At 36.2% G+C, this 19,273-nt stretch overlaps 1 protein-coding gene across 1 annotated transcript in view; it reads left to right on the forward strand.

Moving 5' to 3' along the window:
- Positions 1 to 19,273, forward strand: part of LOC134801116 (mushroom body large-type Kenyon cell-specific protein 1) — a 267,604-nt gene that overhangs the window by 142,778 nt on the left and 105,553 nt on the right. The window lies entirely within an intron of this gene.

The raw sequence follows: 19,273 nt of genomic DNA on the forward strand, positions 1-19,273 counted from the left end.
TACTCCATTGTACCCCAAGCCTAACCTGTCGAATACACAATTTGCTTAAAAGGCTTCAATTAGGTAAAGACGAGGTCACACAGAGTGCAAACAGAGGTGCGACGCGTGGAACGTTGAATACACAATACATATTATGGACACAGTTTTAAAGAGTAAAAAAAAACCGACCTTGTGGCGCTTAAGGGAGTAACGAGTGTTTTCTCTTAGAAAAAGTACTTTCCGGCACTGTAAACAGACAGTGATCATAGACTAATAATTATTTATTTTATTTAAAATGTATTGCACAAATTTACACAAAAAGAGTACAAATGGCGGACTTAACGCCTTGAGGCATTCTCTACCAGTCAACCATTTTATACCAACCAAATTATCTGCATCATAATATTTTAATGTCTGTTGTACGCAGTAGAATGCTGATAGTGATCCTGCGGCGCTCCTCTACAAGGCGGAGTCGGCATTCGTTGGTGGTTTTAGTTAGACGGTAGTCCTACCACTGGTTAGTACGTCATCGCTCCCGGTTCCCCCGGACCAGGCGGCATGCGTAAACGCATTTCCCCAACGTTAAAAAAATGTCTGTTTAACTTTTACATTTATTATCTTTGCTCTCATTACCCATATACAAAAAAATTACTAAAGCTTGGTTTGATTTGGACACGGTATTTAGTACTTATTAACACAGATTAAAAATTCGGTTTCCGTGTAATCCCAAAACTTTACTAGCTCACCAAAATAGCGTAAAAAAGAATGTTCCCCAGAAAGGCGACTGAGTGGAAGAATTGTTAAATACAGTCATGTTTATGTTTTACTCTCTACTGGGGATTTTTTTATTCTACAAAATACAACTTCTACAAAGTACGTGCTTAGCGTTAAAAATTTAAAACATAACATTTTAAGATTTTAACGCTTTACTCTTATAAACATTCTATCAGTTTATTAAAATAGGTGTGAAAAAATCTAACACATATTGTAACACTAAAAGTCATTAACAACCACAACAACACATGCACTTTATTCGTTCAGCGCTAAAATATTTGTCTGCATAGATTGGCCACGCCCCCAATTACGTTGAAAGCATCGGACGCAGTGTGTCACCAGCTTTATTGATGTATGTAAATGTGTATCACCGTGCTAATGTATTTATTCGTTTTTATTTTACACGAGTGTCGAAAAGGAGTGTAGTTTCATGTGGTTTGTAGGTGAGTGTCTTTAATTCGTGATAACTATTAAATAGGTGAAAGTGTTATTTATACGTCATAATTTCATAGAAGTTTGACGTTTGAAATAACCCTGGCGTGTGCTATCAAAATCGTTGCAGACTTATCTTGGTCTAACTCTAATCACTTTTATACTAAGTGTGAAAAATTACTTAAATACTTCCTTTTTATTACTTTTTACTGTTTTTTATATTTCTACTCTCTACTCAAAATTATCATAAAAAAATAAATAAATAATAATATAAATAATGATCTTGGACACGGCGCGGATAGTCCGCCGGTTCCTCTCTCTGCGGCCCTGACCACCGGTAGCTTGGGCCTTGCCCCGCTGCTGGCGGCACCCTAGGTTAGGTTTTTTATAATGTGATTATATTAATTTTTATTGTTTTGTAAGTGTTTTTATATTATACTTTTATATTCATATTATAAAATAACCTAACTTAAGATGAAAAATAAATAAAGAGAATATAAATAAATCTTTGTCGGTAGAAAAAGGCGGCAAATTAGAAATATGTAGGCGCGAAGGGATATGGTCTCATAGAAAATTTGAATTTCGCGCCTTTTACTACTGACAAGATTTGCTTGACCATCTATAGTAGGTATCAATAAAAGGTTCTGAGTAAAAAATACCATAAACATATGTCTCTTCTTCTTCCTTTCCTGTACGGATATGATGGTCGTTCTTGTCTACGTGACAGCGTGATAAATACCATAAACATATGTCTCTTCTTCTTCCTTTCCTGTACGGATATGATGGTCGTTCTTGTCTACGTGACAGCGTGATAAGGTCCCATTATTTGGGGTACCATAAACATATATTATGTATGTATTAAAATAAAAGAAATGTGTCTTGTAAAAAATAGCTTTCTAAGTACACAAACAACTGTTTGTAAACTACTCAACTTCACCATAAAAAAAGAAAAAAACAACTTGAGTGCGTGCAGTTTTCCCTCTTAATTTCGTCATTACCTTCGTACAGTCAGCAGCAGAAGCTGCTAAGCGGGCGAGGTGTTCAAAATTACCTTGACACGCTCTTATTCTCTTAACAATAAAGACGCGTCAAGACCATTTTGAACACTTGGCCCGCTTAGCAACTTCTGCTGCTGACTTATACAGAAATGGCCGCCATTTTTCCATCGTTTTTGTCGGGCGCCATTTGACGTGAGAAAAGAATTGGACACAGACTATTTGAGCAATCACAATCATAGATAATAGTTGTTATGATGGATGATTTTTACCAAATTGGTGGGGGAAATTGTTTATTTTTCTGGATAAAGCTAGACCAATAAAAGTCTACAACGTTTTTGATAGAGTGCAAGTGTTATTTCAAACTTCTATGAAATTATCACGTATAAATAACACTTGCACTGCTTGTACTATCAAAATTCTTGCAGACTTTTCTTGGTCTAACTCTAAAAATATAACCAATTTTTATAAAAAGGCGCGTAATTAAAAACTAATTGGATTTCGCGTCTACAATTTTCCAATTTACTGTTCGTTGATTAGCTAAATCAGAATTGTGATTAAAGTTGTGTCGTATCCAAGCAAAAGGTCCCACTTTGTCGCTTGCAATAAGGACGCTTCGACAGATTATTCTGATTAAGATACAAGCAAATCTCGTCCTTATGGTGTGCGGAAAGAGAAGAGTCGTGAAATCGAGGTCCAATACATTTTACGACTCTTCTCTTTCCGCACACACTCCATGATACATGGAATTTATAGAACAAAAACGCAACTATCAATTAATAAAAAAACCGCTAAATGATTGAAAAAATTTGTAGAACATTCTCAATACATTGTTTCTCCTTCCCAGACGTTACTTAATTTATTTAAAAAAAATGTGAGTACCTATGCTATTAAGTCGCTCATTAGGAAAAATAATTTCAATAATGAATACTTACGCATGTTATATGCCATCGACTCATTATCACCTTTGCAAATGTCTTTCAACCCTAACAGCTAATAAATGTCCACGAGAAACCGTCACATGGATCCGCGGAACCCAGTTTCGCTTAACAGACTTTTTGCGTGCGTAAAGCATGTTAACACGTTCACACAACCACGCCCCTGTGTGCGTGTGAGGCACGCACACATACGCGCCCGAAGGACACGCGGCAATGTCGATGACCTCTGTTTTTTGCGAGCACGCAGCCGCACTGAGTACTCGGCCCATCGTGCATTGGTCCCTTCCTTTTTATTTTTTTTTACTTTTTAGTCAAAGATCGTTCACCGTCAGTCTTTGATATCTCTTTTTGTTCTCAAAGATCGTCTTTTTTCAACTGATACTTTGATGTGAACTGTTTTTTTTTTTTTTAATGTTAAACCAAGGTTACTCATTGGCATTTCGAATTAGTTCACTGTTTATTCCAATGGTAATTGAATTGGTTTTGTTTAATGATTTTTACACGTGTACGTATAAGTAATTGAGTTTTTCTGAACTTTGCCCTAATTGCGATTGAATAAGCATAATTTTAACTTTAAATACCTTTTGAATAATTCACCTCAGTAACAATACATAGCACCAGTACAAATTATTCCTTCTAATATAAATATTATTCATTTATTACTACTGCAAAAGTAACTATCTGTCTGTTACTTCTTCAAACTGCTGAGTTGGTTTAAATGGAATTTGGTACGGATGGATGTACATAATTCTACGTAGACAAAGTCGCGGGCAGTTGCTAGTACTATTATAGAGTTAGACCAAGAAAAGTCTGCAACGATTATGACAGCACACACGCAGTGCTAGTGTTATATTTATACGTCATCATTTCATAGAAGTTTGACGTTTAAAATAACACTTGCACTGCGTGTGCTATCAAATTCGTTGCAGACTTTTTTGGTCTGACTCTATTATATTTTTATACCGGCATAAATTTGCAGCAGTTATTCTATGAACATATTGTTTCTTATTTTATTACCGATATATTATCTTTAATATTTGAGGTTTTGTGAGAAGATTGATGCACGTCCTTCCACAGTTTAAATGTACTAATTATTTATTTTTAGATGTTAATATTGTAATTTGTGATGAATTGCATATTGTTTTCATTTTCTGTGTAAGTTTGCAGTAGTTTGATATTTTTTACTGTTATGTTGTTAAACTTGTTTGAATTAAAAAAAAATATATTAGAGGAAGAGTTTAGTTGAGGGCATTAAAACTACGGTTCAGTACGATTAAGATTATGCGGCTACTAGTTACAAGACTAGTATAACCGGTGTTTTTATTCTGAATCGTTAGGTTTTATTACTTTATTCTGATGGACATAAAGCTAGTGTTAGAATTTATGTGTCGTGTAGATTATTTTACTAGATAAATACATACCTACATACATACACATAATCACGCTTATTTCCCGGAGGGGTAGGCAGAGACCACGGATTTCCACTTGCTACGATCCTGACATACCTCTTTCGCTTCCTTCACTTTCATAACATTCCTCATACACGCTCGCCGGTTTAGGGTGCTCTTGACCTGGCCTTTCTTCAGGATTTCCCCAATCTGATCAGAGAATGTCCGCCGAGGTCTACCCCTTCCAACTCCAACTTCCACTTCTCCCTTATACACTCTCTTTGTTAGCCTTCTTTCACTCATTCTTTCCACGTGTCCAAACCATCTCAACATACCTTTCTCAATTTTTTACTACTACTACTTTACTAGATAAAACTAATTTTGATACCGTATAATCAGGTAACTTTAGTCCACAACTTATAATAAGTATGGTCCAAACTCAAGTTCCATTAAAATAGGTATGTAAAAAAATATATATTGAGTATCTAATATAGAAAAAGCATAAATATATCTAAGCTCCAAAATAAATGAAACGAGTACAAATCAATAAGGCTCGTGAATAATGAACGTCAAAAACTGTGTAGTTGTACATAATAGGACGATAGTTTATGGTACTTCTTATATTCTGTACTAATCTAATATCTTGTTCCCTAATTTTTTTCATAGGTACTTATGACTTTTATTATTACCGAGTACAGAAATCAACTTTAAAAGTATTTTAAAAAACCCCTTTTGTAAAGCGAGGGATACCTTTGCCCAGCGGTGGGACCATCGCCCACACTGTTAACTGACAGTTCGTAAACTGTATTACAAAAGGCATAAGGTCCACTGATGGACAGTTAAGTTTGTTGCTGTTTGGGCATTAGAGGATAATGTATAAATAAGTTAATAACCTCATATAAATGTATTATAATAATATCATTTCACATTGTTATTTAAATTGCATATGAGTAATAGCAGGATATTTATACAAATTTTATTACAATAAAGTAACACGTCAAACTAAATGCGAATGCACTGGTTTCCTTTGTTTTTCTAAAATAACATACCTACCTTAAATGTGCCGCTTAACTTCAAACTCGAGTAAATAAATTTGGCCCTCTCAGCAAATCTCTACCTTATTACCTTTTCTTAATACCAATATCGCATAATCTGATAGATGGATTTACACGAGTTTGAAGTTAAGCGACTCAAATGCTTATTATCAAGGCTCGGAACCGGTTTTTTCTTCTTACAAAAAATACCGGCATTATTTCGTTCTTTGGTTTATTATTTCATTTTGAATGGGACAATCTAATAATACGAAGTTGTTACCTAAATACATGATTCAGTCCTACGTAAACAGCATAAAATAATTAAAAATATTGGGCTATATTGGGATAAAAAAAAACCGGTTCCGAGCCCTGCTTATTATTTATTTATTTTAACGGTAGGTACCTACAGCTAGATATCATAACAGTTGAAAGTTGATGATGATGATGATTATACAATTCATTCTAAGAAGAATAACATAATACACACAAAGTGACTTTAACGAAGTCATTCTCAAAACAATAGAACACATCAATCCTAGTAACTTATAATTATACCGAAACCGAAAAGTAAATCTATTAAATTTAGTAAGCAACAGTGTAATACCTTGACATACATATTTTCATACAGATAAAATGCAACTATGTAACTTTACTCAAATATATTATATACCTATGTTTGCTTATTAATGCTAGCTAACTCTTTGAACTATTTAACGATACCTAACTTATTCTGTCTATTAGTATAATATGATCTAAAACGCAATACAGCAGTTTTTTGTTCGTAATTTGTCACGTCTATGTGCTATTAAATTTAACAGTGTATTAAGCATGTCGATATTTAGCTAAATTTGCTTTTTTGTACCTGTTATTTAAACACTTTATGTCAATTACTTTGCGTTTTACTTGAAGTTTAATTTAAGAAATAAATACTTCTTACTTAATAGTTTTTTTTCAATTTCTCGATCGATAAAACTTGGTCTCTTTAAAAATTGCCTACATAGGTACACAGTGATACGTTCAACTACTTATTAGGGTGGGTCACTCGTGTATGGAGAAAAAAAAAGTATTAGTTATCCTTCGGGCACAGTTACAAAAAGTTGCGTAATAATGCCAATATACAGTATTTCAAATTATTCTGTAATCAGAATTCATTTTCTGCCTCCGGATCCATTTCAAAGTTTTCGTATAAATATTATTATATTTTGTATGGTCTGCGGAGTATATTTATGTATCGTCTCTTTATTCAAACTTTAGCTAAAACGTTATACCATTATTAGCTCGAAATAGCATGGTAAAGGTTCAGAGCCAATAAATAAATAAAAAAATACTCAAAAAGAAACATTTTTTTTCATAATGTCCATACATTTAACAAAAACTTTGACTACAATCCGGAGGCAGTAAAATTAAAGCTAAAAATAAAATAAAAATACGTGCAATAATTAATTACCAAATGGCACCTTTTTTTAATTGTGCCCCCTATTAAATTTAAAAAAAGGAAAAATGACCCACCCTACTACTTATGTTATATGTTATAATAGGTATGTAAAATGTGCGCTTTAAACTTTCTTTGTGTATGTATAATATAAGTACATCTATCACCTATGTGTTTACAAACAAACAAAACAAAATGAAATAAAACATAAAAAATCCCAACAGCCAATTCGCTACAGCCTCATTATACTATTACCCAACCTAGCCCAACATTCGGCACCCTACCTAACCTACCCCAACGTGTCTGTACTGTCTTCTGGCTTAAACCAAACCTTATTGCAACGTGATAAAGTCTATCAATCGTCAAATGTTTTGTTCGTACTCCGTCTGAAGACGTCTGTGTGTGTTCCGTACGAACGTTCCTTTTTCGAATTTACCGAATTCGTTCTTTTTTAGTTTTAAAATGTGCCAGTTTGATATTGGGTTATTTATTGGTCGGGTATTGATTAACGTGTGTGGTATCATTGTATGTTTACTGTTATTTGGGGTGTTTACACATAAAAATTATATTTTTTGCAATGACGTCTTTAAGAAGTAGTTGTTGCTTATAAAATGTTTGTTTGTAACCTGTATGGACTATAAAATATGTCTTCATGTAAGATTTACATTAGTTGGCTCGTACTAATGACATGTGTGATAATTTACCGACTTATACTGGGACGAAGTCGCGGGCAGAAGCAATAGTAATAGCTGCTCTCTTTGAAAGTTACTCGAATAGTCGTATTCGCTATGAAATTTATGGAATATAGCAAATAATTATAATAACAATTAGGTATCTGAATACAACTCATATCACGAATATCACGGTTATCGAGACCCTAAACGTGCGATTAGACATTTTTGACTCTAAAATGCCCAGATATTTTTGATTTACCGTTTGTAGAGCCGTTAATTTCTCACACATTTGAACTCAACTGTCAACTTTAATAAATTCAATTCAAATTCACTCCGAATTACATATAACCAACACAACACCAATAAAGAACCTAAAAACAATCGCTTATAAATACACTGTCCCCTCGTACCGAGTCTGTGTGCGTACCGACCCATATTGCGCGCCGCTGTGTGCGTGCCCCACATAAATACAAATACAGATTAAGGGGACGTGCAGATTTTGGGGTAGGTTAAGATTTGAGAAAGTCACCGTTTAAATGAGAATGAAAGCGTTAAGGGTGTTAACAATTAATGATTTAAATGACAATAAGAATTTGAATTGAAGTCAATGGAGGGTTACGTTACGGTGAAGTTAAATAGAGCGAAATGATAAATTATAATTAACAAAAGAATTATTGTCCTGAACATAATTTTAAGAAAGTTCAGAAATATTAGGCATGAGCTTTAAATTATATTATGGCTAAATCATAATACAAAAATAGCTTATCAATATTGCGGGGCAGTTAATTTTACTTAGTCAGGTCATAAGTAGATCCCTTACAGTTTACGGTTGTTGTAGTATTTGCTAGATATTGAAACGATATGGATTGGATATGTCAGTGTCAAACAAGTGAGTTCTTCAAACAAAGTTGAAAGTTCTTCAAACAAAAACGTCACTTTTGACACTTGTTTGACACTGACATATCCAATCCATATCGTTTCAATATCTAGTATTTGACGTATATCATTGTTCGAATACGTCTGTTAGTTATTATCCTGTCAATTTTAAGCGTCGTTATTTACTAAAGCTACTGAATTACTGTATATTATACATTTTCATAACAAAAAATTTAACGTAAAAATGCCAGCGAAAAACACCCGACGGGCCCTTAACGTCAAAATCCGTATGCGTACACTACTTATGTGTGCGTGCCTTCTTCGCTCGGAATTTCAAGTTTGGAATCGGAATGAATGACGTCAGGTTACTGACCTATCGCAAGAGGTTTTTTAAATTTAGAACTTTTTCCTTTTGATCCGTTGTGGTAGGTCGATGTTTTTTTTTTATTTGGTTTCAGTTTGAGTTATGGAAGGGAGTTTTATTTATAAGGTTTTAATGAGTATTTTAGCCTCTTTTATGTTTAGTTTGTTTGAATGAATTTGAACTTTAGGTGTTTTGGGTTAGGTAAGGTTTAGAACGACGTATGTTATGGTATATTATTGTTTCGTACTTAAATTTATACCTACTAATTCTACATAAATGTACAGTCAACAAAGTTATTAACCTAGTATGTATGCTGGGTGCTAAACGAATGGTTATGCTGAATGTACATTATTTTAAATGCATTCTTTAGATGTTTGATGCTACTTTTCATTTTTAATTGTTCCATTTATAAAATGACATATTTAGCTGACTTTGACATACAATCGAATTTACGCTCTCATTTTATAACGGCATTCTAAAATAACGTGAATTTTGATATGAACATTTAACTAACATACTTAAATCTTCCAAGTAATTTGGTAATTTTTTAGGGTTCCGTACCCAAAGGGTAAAAACGGGACCCTATTACTAAGACTCCGCTGTCCGTCTGTCTGTCACCAGCCTGTATCTCATGAACCGTGATAGCTAGACAGTTGAAATTTTCACAGGTGATATTATTTCTGTTGCCGCTATAACAACAAATACTAAAAAGTACGGAACCCTCGGTGGGCGAGTCAGACTCGCACTTGGTCGGTCTTATTTTTAAATAATTGTTTCGTCATTGAAAACAAATGAAAGTTTAATCAAAATTTAATTATGCAAACCCTAAATAAAAATTAAGCTAACCTTGTTAACCGTGTTAGACAAGACTCTCCCTTCAATACACTTCTTTAGCAAAATTAGAGGATATTATTAATATTAAAAAGTAAAAAAATCAACTTCCGGTTATTAAAAAAAAGCTTTTTCCTACAGGGTTCCGTAGCTTCCCCAACGTGCGAGCGTGACGGACGATGCGTTAGTGCGTGCGCTAGAGAGGGACAGGTGCGGGGCGACGACCTCTAAAACAAATCGTAGGGAGGGTTCGAATCTTGGACCGTCAGAAGATTAAGTCATTAACTATAATTATTATTATTAACGTGCGAAACAATAAATACAATAATGTTTTCATTTGCATAATAATAATAATGCAATTATAGTCTGGCATACAAGTTTTGTCAGAAACTAGAATAAACAAAAACCATGTCTCTTTTTGGGGTTAAGCTCCTCCGTTTTCCTAGGATAGCGGTGCCGTCATATAGCGGCACCACATAGTATGGAGACCCATACTAAATAATACGGCTAAATATGAATATCGTAGTCTCCATCCTTAAAGAACTCCGTATCAAACAGCGCCTATCGACTCTCGTAAAGACCCGCATACCTACTCAGTTTCTTCGGTCACGTCTCGAGGCGAAACAATGACTCCATAGAGCGTCTAGTGGTGCAGGGTAGAGCAAACTGCGATGGACTGATCAAATTAAATCTGCCATGGAAAGACCCCTGAAAACATTTGCCAGAATAACCTCCAACCGCGGAAAATGGCGAGAAATCGTACGACAAGCAACATCTGTGGACTGTGCGTGATGTCAGCAGTTTACCACGACACTCTGCAAACAGTATAACGACTAAGAAGAGGATAAAGTAAAACAACAAAATTGCAGAAAAATATCAATAAGCTTAATATACAAAATCACACACACACACGAGCGGAAACAAAACTCCGTTGAGTTGAAATGAAAAAAAAAAAAAAAAAGATTAGTAAGTACCTTTATAAAAATAAAAATTAAATGATAAAGTCTAACTTTTTTGCTAACCCTACTGATCTAGCGCACCCTAGGTCCTAGGCTGGCCTGAGCTAGGCTAAATGCCTAAAGCCCTTCGTACAATAGCATGTTCGGGGCCTAAAATGTAGAATTTTATAATAACTAGACATATGTAGCCTAATTAAATTGGCCCTTTTTCAATTATAACAAAAAACGGGAGTTAAGTATTTCAAAATATGCTATTTTAAAGTCAAACCAAGCTAAATCTGCACACCTTAACCCGTGGAGCGCCCGTGGAGGGTGGAGAGTATCACACGTGTGATACTATCTCAATTTGGGTCGTAGCGACTCAGTATCAAACGTATGTTATTATTACTACATATCAATATGGGTCAAATTGCTTTGCATTAATTTGTTGTATGGTGGTCGTTCGACGGGTTAAACATCAAGTCGTATGAAAATATGAAGCAATAGTGGCAAGCCCACACTTTCCTAAAATCGCGATAAAAAAAATCGACAAATGTCAAACGAAAAGAATGTATCGGAATGACAGATGCTTCGATAAGCCACGTGACTGTTTCCATACATTATTTAAGTTTCGATGGGCGATTGCTATCAACAATTGACACGTTGGCTAGGCCCCCTGTCAATCGTTTATACTCTAACAAAACGCTACTGGCACTGCCGCACTAATATGGAGTGATAGAGAGACACGTTATTGTAGCGCAAACGACTGTCACTTTGGCTAGGCACCTCGATGTTTTTGTGGGAGATTTTGATAACGTCAAAGCGAACATGTCTGACCCAATTATCAAAATGTCATTGTTACAAGTTCCATCGTGTCCCGGAATCCGGAAAATACCGGATTGTACCGGATTTCGAAAATCCGGCGGCTCCGCTGCGTGGCACGCGCGGTGCCGCTATGTGTGAAACGCCTAATTAAACATACTTGAAGTTGTATGGCCGATTATGCCTTTTTAGAGTCCCGTAACCAAAGGGTAAAAGCGGGACCCTATTACTAAGACTCCACTGTCTGTCTGTTTGTCCGTCCGTCTGTCTATCACCAGGCTGTATCTCATGAACCGTGATAGACAGTTGAAATTTTCACGGATGATGTATTTCTGTTGCCGCTATAACAACATACATAAAAAGTACGGAACCCTCGGTGGGCGAGTCCGACTCGGTCGGTTTTGGGTATAGTTTATTAGGTATTCCTATGTGTTAACAGTGTTACCTACCAGTTTTGGGGGTTTACGGGCATATTTTCGATCTTGTAATACCTAATTAAACATCATTCTTTCATCGCTAAAGGAAATTTTATTTGTTAATAAATATACTTATTTCCAAATATATTCTGTTATTTAAAGAACTTTGCCTGGACTCTTCCTGACCAAACTTTACTCTATACATATGTCCCGAATCATACCTACGCAAAGTTCTCAAGGTCATTTTACTCTGGTTTTTACCGATTTTACGAAAAATCTACTCAAAATCGTTCGCACAACTCGGGAATAGCAAGCAATTTGAGGTAACGAGGCAATTTAAATGCAACCTTGCGCCGGCGCGTTAGGACTGGTTTTCCTTTATGGTTTACTGAAATCGATGAGATTGAGCGTTGTGCATGAGCATTACCTCTGTTTTTTAGGGTCCCGTACCCAAAGGGGCCCTATTACTAAGATTCCGTTGTCCGTCTGTCCGTCCGTCTGTCTGTCTGTCCTCAGGCTGTAACTCAAGAACCGTGATAGCTAGACAGTTATCTTGCCGCTATAACAACAAATACTAAAAACAAAATAAAATAAATATTTAAGTGGGGTTCCCATACAACATACGTGTTTTTTTGCCGTTTCTTGCGTAATGGTACGGAACCCTCCCGCGCGAGTCCGACTCGCACTTGGCAGGTTTTAGTGTTAAACCTTGTAGCTAAATATCGTTCATGTCTCAAATTAGGCAAGCCAACGGGAATCTAGTGCCAGGTGGTAATCTGATGGGATCGCCATTCATACACAGTAATCTAAAACCAATTTTCAAAACCAAAAACCAATTCGAAACTAATTAATTCCGTTATAAAAACCCAATTTCCATTTTCTTGGCGCTGCAGTCCGCCGGGGGTTCCTCAATCGATCGCGCCGCTTTGCAAAACAAAGGCCAAGTCCTGGAAAAAGTCCCAATTAGGTTTTTCTTTGCCTCCGCGCTGGAGGGAGTTGGGGTCGGGCCGCAGTGACAGCGTTGAGAGGGAAACCGGTTCCTTTAAACAATTAACCGGTTTGTATGGTCAGATAATTTGATTATTGATCCATCTAAGGTCCATGCCAATTTGGTTGTCAATACTAACGGTATGAAATGTCAAAATGTAAAGTAAACTCTAGCCGATAATAATCATTTGTCCCTTTCCATCATACCAATACGTCGGAAAGGGACAAACGATTGATATTGGTTTGTCAACTTTAGTAAACGTTTATGAATAAGGGGGTAAATTGCTCTACAATTAAAGTTCGTACTATACATTAGGTTTATCAAAGCTTATATTGTGTTTCAAATCATTAATTTAATATTTATTAATTTTAAGGAGAGTTAAATATGATAAATCATCATGCATCATCATCACCCCTAACAACCCCGGAGTTCCATGCGTACATAGGCTACTAGCTAGGGGTCACAAAACCGTGCGTATTTCTAGAAAACCGGTTTTTCGGTTTTTGTGCAACAGCAAAACCGGGTATCCGGGTTTTTCGGTGATTTCGATTTTACATATAATTTGTAAAATAAGCAAGTATTTTTAGGATCAATGCTTTATTATTCAGTCTTCCACGATATTTCTATAATTACTCTATCTTTACCAAGACCATAAAATTCCGTCAATAAAGTTTTTAACCTCATGGTCAGCAATTCTGAAACGGAATGCCTAAGCAAAATATTACGTGACAACGGGGTTGACATAGCCCTCCTTCTGGAAACACACACCGCTGATAATACCCAACTCGCTAAACGGGGTAAGTTAAAAGGGATTTCATTTGGTTGCGGCCACTACATCAGCTGAGGATATAAGAAATCTGATGGGGAAGGCGATCATGGACTGGACATATAGGAACAACACTTTCTTAGCCATTCCTAACAAAGGCAAAGGAACCTGAAGGAACAAAGAAGAAGAAAACTGTACATAGTAAATTTCGCGAGATTAACTTTTGCTATAATAATTACTACAGGTGGTGGTGGCCGAGTGGATATGACGCCCGAGTTTTAATCCGGAGGTCGCGGGTTCAAATCCTGGCTCATACCAAATGAGTTTTTCGGAACTTATGTATATCATTTGATATTTACCACTAGCTTTTCGATGACGGAAAACATCGTGAGGAAACCTGCATACCTACATCTGCGAAGAAATTCAAAGGTGTATGTGAAGTCCCCAATCCGCATTGCGCTAGCGTGGGGACTATATCCCAAACCCTCTCGTGCTTGAGAGGAGGCATGTGCCCAGCAGTGGGACGCATATAGGCTAAAATATTATATATTACGATTATTATATATTACTACAATCAACATTTTTAACTAGAGATCAACGAGCGTTCCTACTAAAATGTTATTTTAACTACGTATTGCAGGAAATTAAGGGATATTTAGTGAAAATAGAAAATAGTTTTTTATATAATACGTATACATACGAACTTCGTATAATGTATTGTGTTGTTCTAAAATCTAAATATAATAACAAACTCTGAAGTAATTGTTGCTCATCAATATAATTAAACTATGTTCATAAAATTGTAAAATCGAAAACCTCGAAAAATCCGGTTTTATCAAAGTCAAAACCCGGTTTTGGCAATTGGCTGAAAACCCGGTTTTTGCGGTTTTTTCGATTTCGGTGAAACCGGGTTTGTGACCCCTAGGCTACTACGGTGATCGACGTGATATAAAAAAATGAATGAAATATGAAACACATAGCTATTTCAATAACAGTAAAAAAAGGTTCCGGCTTTCTGAAATATTTAAAGTTCTTAGTAATTTGTAATAGGTCAACAGTAAGAACAGAGGATCTTAGAAGACAAATTTTAACTTTATACGTCATATTACAATATTATGCCATTCACCGTTTTCTTATGTCCAGTACGGTTACCATCAGTTTGTCACTAACATAAACGCCGTCGAGAACGTAATTTACTTTCTATACATCCCGTTTGCACTAATATGCGAGTGCGAGCGAGATGTATAGAAAGTAAATTACGTTCTCGACGGCGTTTATGTCAGTGACAAACTGATGGTAACCGTACTGATGTAGATTATGTGGTAAGCCATTTAAATGCCAATCGATTCCTTTTCAATAATTCATTCCATTTATCTGATGCGTGTACTTTGGACACGGAAATAAGCAAATTAACGCATTCACGGCCAACGTTTTCGTAGCGCTACACGCATAGCCGATTCTAGCGTTTTCCCGCTTTGTAGAGGAAAGCGATAACGAACACAGCGCAAACCGGGTTCCCGCACTCAATTAAATATTAGTTTCACGGTACCCGCTGGTATTGGGGCCCCACCCGAACCCCAAAGAGTTTTATTGCTCTGTCCGAAGGAAGCAATTTCGTAGATCCGACTTTTAGCGAAAAAGTTCATTCTTCTTACACATCTACTCCCTTAGTGTGTTTAGGGTATACGTTTATACAAGTGTATATCTTATCTTATATGTACTTCAATTATAAAAACCGGCCAAGTGCGAGTCGGACTCGCGTTCCAAGGGTTCCGTACTTTTTAGTATTTGTTGTTATAGCGGCAACAGAAATACATCATCTGTGAAAATTTCAACTTAGTATCACGGTTCATGAGATACAGCCTGGTGACAGACGGACAGACAGATGGACAGACAGACGGACGGACAGCGGAGTCTTAGTAATAGGGTCCCGTTTTTACCCTTTGGGTACCGAACCCTAAAAACTATGTCTTGGTTGCATTCTGAGAGAGAGAAGTTAATGAGTAAAGAATATTAGTGTGTTATTAGATCTGCGGTCAGAAAAGTACAATATTATGTTTTGAAAGTAATAAATACTCAAAAATTGGACTTGTTGGACTTACTAAACTTACACATGGCTCAATACTAAAACACAAACAAAATACATTATTTAACAAAATATTACTAATTTATATTTTATTAGGAAAGAATTAATCTTTAGTATTATTTTCATTATGTAATTGGTTTGAGAGATTAAACATCAGCATTTATAGTTCAAGTTCAAGTTTCTTTATTTGGCCAAGTAACAAAAGAACGTTACATCTAGCAAGTCAATTCAAGTATTTTTCATTTCATTCATGAGCTGATATAAATTAAATCTCATCTTATTAATATTGTTAATTGAAAAAAAATACGCTGCTATTAAGGCCCAACCTTTTCCCCGAGTTTCATCCGAGATAAATTATTTTATGTCTCTTTAGTTTTTTGTCGAACTTAGAAGTGGAAATATGATGCTGCTTAAAACGACACTACCTACACAAGCAGTTTTCGTGGAACATGTCATACTGTCTTAAGATATTTTTAAAGCTAGACGGCTTGATTCAAACTTTATGCTACATAAAAAAATTGCTAAGGATACGACACGGATCGGATATGTCAGAGTCAAAAGTATCGATTCTTCAAACAATAACATCCCGGATTCCCTCCAAATTCACCTAGACGCCATTTTTGACGCGATAACGTCTTATAAATCGATGAACAACGGTAGCATGCACGAAAAAGTGTCACGTTGTGGACAGATCTCCATGGTAACGTTACGGCCACGTTTCCATCTTTTCTTATGACGTTATCACGCAAAATTATCGTCCGTAAACCGACTTTACAGACAACCATATTTTTATTACAACTAAAATAATCGAAGATCTAAAAAGTGTAATATGTATTTGTAATACTGTTATTATTCTTACCTACTTTTCTGAAACTGGCGGCTCACCTCACCCAAAACAGTTTTATAGCCAAAAGTTCCAAGTAATTTCGTAGGTCCGAATGTTGGAAAAGTTCGCTCCCAAGACGTTCGTACATTCTGATCATTCTCAATCTGGGACTGTTGGAAATACGGTTCGTGTTAACAACTTTAAGGAACTATATACTTACTCATGGCATTGAGTTCGCCTTTTGTACATTATGTTTTTCTTTTGTATATTAATGTGAAAGTAAATAAATACGTAACAAATATAAATCTTCTTTTGTATTTATGTAGTAGTGAAGAATTCGGAGAGACGTTCTATATTTGATGATTGTAATATGACGAAAGATGTGCAAAGGAAGTATGATTCATTTTTGTCCCCTTATCGGCCCCATTCGAACGTTAAGATACGTCAGTTAATAGTAGATCTATTAACTGACGTATTAAACGATATGGATTAGATATAGAAACGATACGATATGGCAGTGTCAAATGTGACGTTTCTTCAAACGTTACTCTTGGCACTGGCACATCTAATCCATATCGTTTCTAGATCTATTAATTGACGTATCTTAAAGTTCGAATCGGGCAGTATAATTTATTTTTCAAGAAAATTTAACAAAACCGTACTTAAGCTCTGTTTTCCTAGGATAGCGGTGCCGTCATATAGCGGTCGTCTCCGTACAAAATACTACTCCATCCTTATTTGGCCGTATTATTTTGTATGGAGACGACCGCTATATGACGGCACCGCTACCCTATGAAAACAGAGCTTTACTTAGTACCTTAGTAGTAATTAGTTTTTTTATGCGTTTTTGTAAACATAATAAGTACACATCTACAAGCTAGAGGGGGTTTTAGCAAATCTTTTTTATCTAGGTATGGTTTATTGGTTATTACTGTAATTAGTATTATTACAGGTGTTTTCATATTTGTTGCAAGATGTTATTTAGTACGTAAGTATTCGAATTTCACAGACGGCTCGCCACTGCTATGTACATATTTTCTATTTTTGAATAAAAAAACATATGTTAATATTTTTTTAGTTTATATCTTTATCAGAATTATCAATTTGGATATTCCTAACTATAACCACAGAATAAATAATAGTACTAGGTACAGAAGACTCACTCTCTAACAAAACGCGTCTGTTACGATCAGCACAGATATGGCCGCTAGGTGGCGACCGCGCCTCGCGCGGCTTTATGGCTTTCCCCAAAATTGGTGTGGAATGGATGTACTTTTAGCTACCTGTAGCCAGGGCCGGATTAAGCATGTCGGGGCCCCTAGGCAGTGCAAGGCTCGGGGCCCCCTTACAGTCAATTCTGCATACAGCATGTTCAGTTGTTCAGTACAGGGAAATAAGTTTGCGTTTTTAATTTCAATCTTCAGCCGAGACGATCCGAGTCTAGTCAGAACGATGTCTTTTTCGCTCTTATTGCTAGGACATAAACCTTTTTGCTATCGGTTTTTGCCGATTCCGCGTTGCGTCAAGTGTGGGGAGAGCCCTTTAGGCTTTGGTATTCCCAGTGGAATACCAAAGCTGTGAGCTTGAGCGTCACTTTCCTAATAATCTACCTCTAATGGAAAATTTTAAGCGAGGCTACGCTCAATTAGTGCCGCATAGTTGATTTTCTCAATAGTTAATATTTTGCGAGGCTGAACAGCGATTGTCCGACCATAAGACAAAACGCTGAGCCACATGATTAGGATCAACCTAGTAATGTTAAAATTATTACAGTTAGACCAAGATAAGTCTGCAACAATTTCGATAGCACACGCAGTGCAAGTGTTATTTTAAACGTCAAATATCTATGAAAGTATGACGTATAAATAACACTTGCACTGCGTATCCTATCAAAATCATTGCAGACTTTTCTTGCTCTAACTGTATTAATTCACCAGTCAAGCTAACATGTAGATAGAGGGAAAAAACGTACTAAAAACGCGAGCGCAGGTGAGCGCAAATTTATTTAACAATATCGCAAATTGTGAAAGCCTGTTAAAAGGCCAGGTCGAGTACCGAATGTACCGATCACCTGGGCCTAAAAGTCCGAAGTGTCCCAGTGAGGCGAGCTTTCATGCGAACTCAAAGCCGTTCAGGCTTCGGGATAAGTAGTTGAGCACAGGCACGAACCAAATTCCATTGTATTAAAAAGCGAGACCGCAGGCCGAGCTAGGCGCAGCGAGGCCAAAGGCTAAGCTGAAGTAGTGGAGATGAGGAACACAAACCAATGGTAAATTGAGGTAAAAAGTGAGGCTGAAGTAAAGGTCGGGCTCAGCAATCTCTGCATTGCTCGAAAAGCCCGAAGCGTCTTTTAGCGAAGTGAGCTTTCAAGCGAGGCAAAACGCCAAGCTACTGAAATCAATGTTGATATATCTTTAAAAAAACGAAGCCGAAGACCGAGCTGTAAGGATGGAGCGCTCTAACATGAACCAATCGTCGAAAAAAGGTCACTTTTGTGACGCATTTTTACATACGTATACATTTTGTATGGACCGTCACTAAACTGACACCCAATTTTCGTATGAAAAACTGGGGACAATATTTTTCTTTGTTTTAATCAATAGTCCTCGTGATTCTGAGTCGAAATAACTCAGAAGTTGTTGATTGTTCGAAAAAAAGTAAATGTTAACAATTTTTCAGAAAAGCTATAGGTACCTACAACAGGGGCCCGTTTC

This window comes from Cydia splendana, chromosome 21 (assembly GCF_910591565.1).
Source record: "Cydia splendana chromosome 21, ilCydSple1.2, whole genome shotgun sequence".
NCBI classification, from domain to species: Eukaryota; Metazoa; Arthropoda; class Insecta; order Lepidoptera; family Tortricidae; genus Cydia; species Cydia splendana.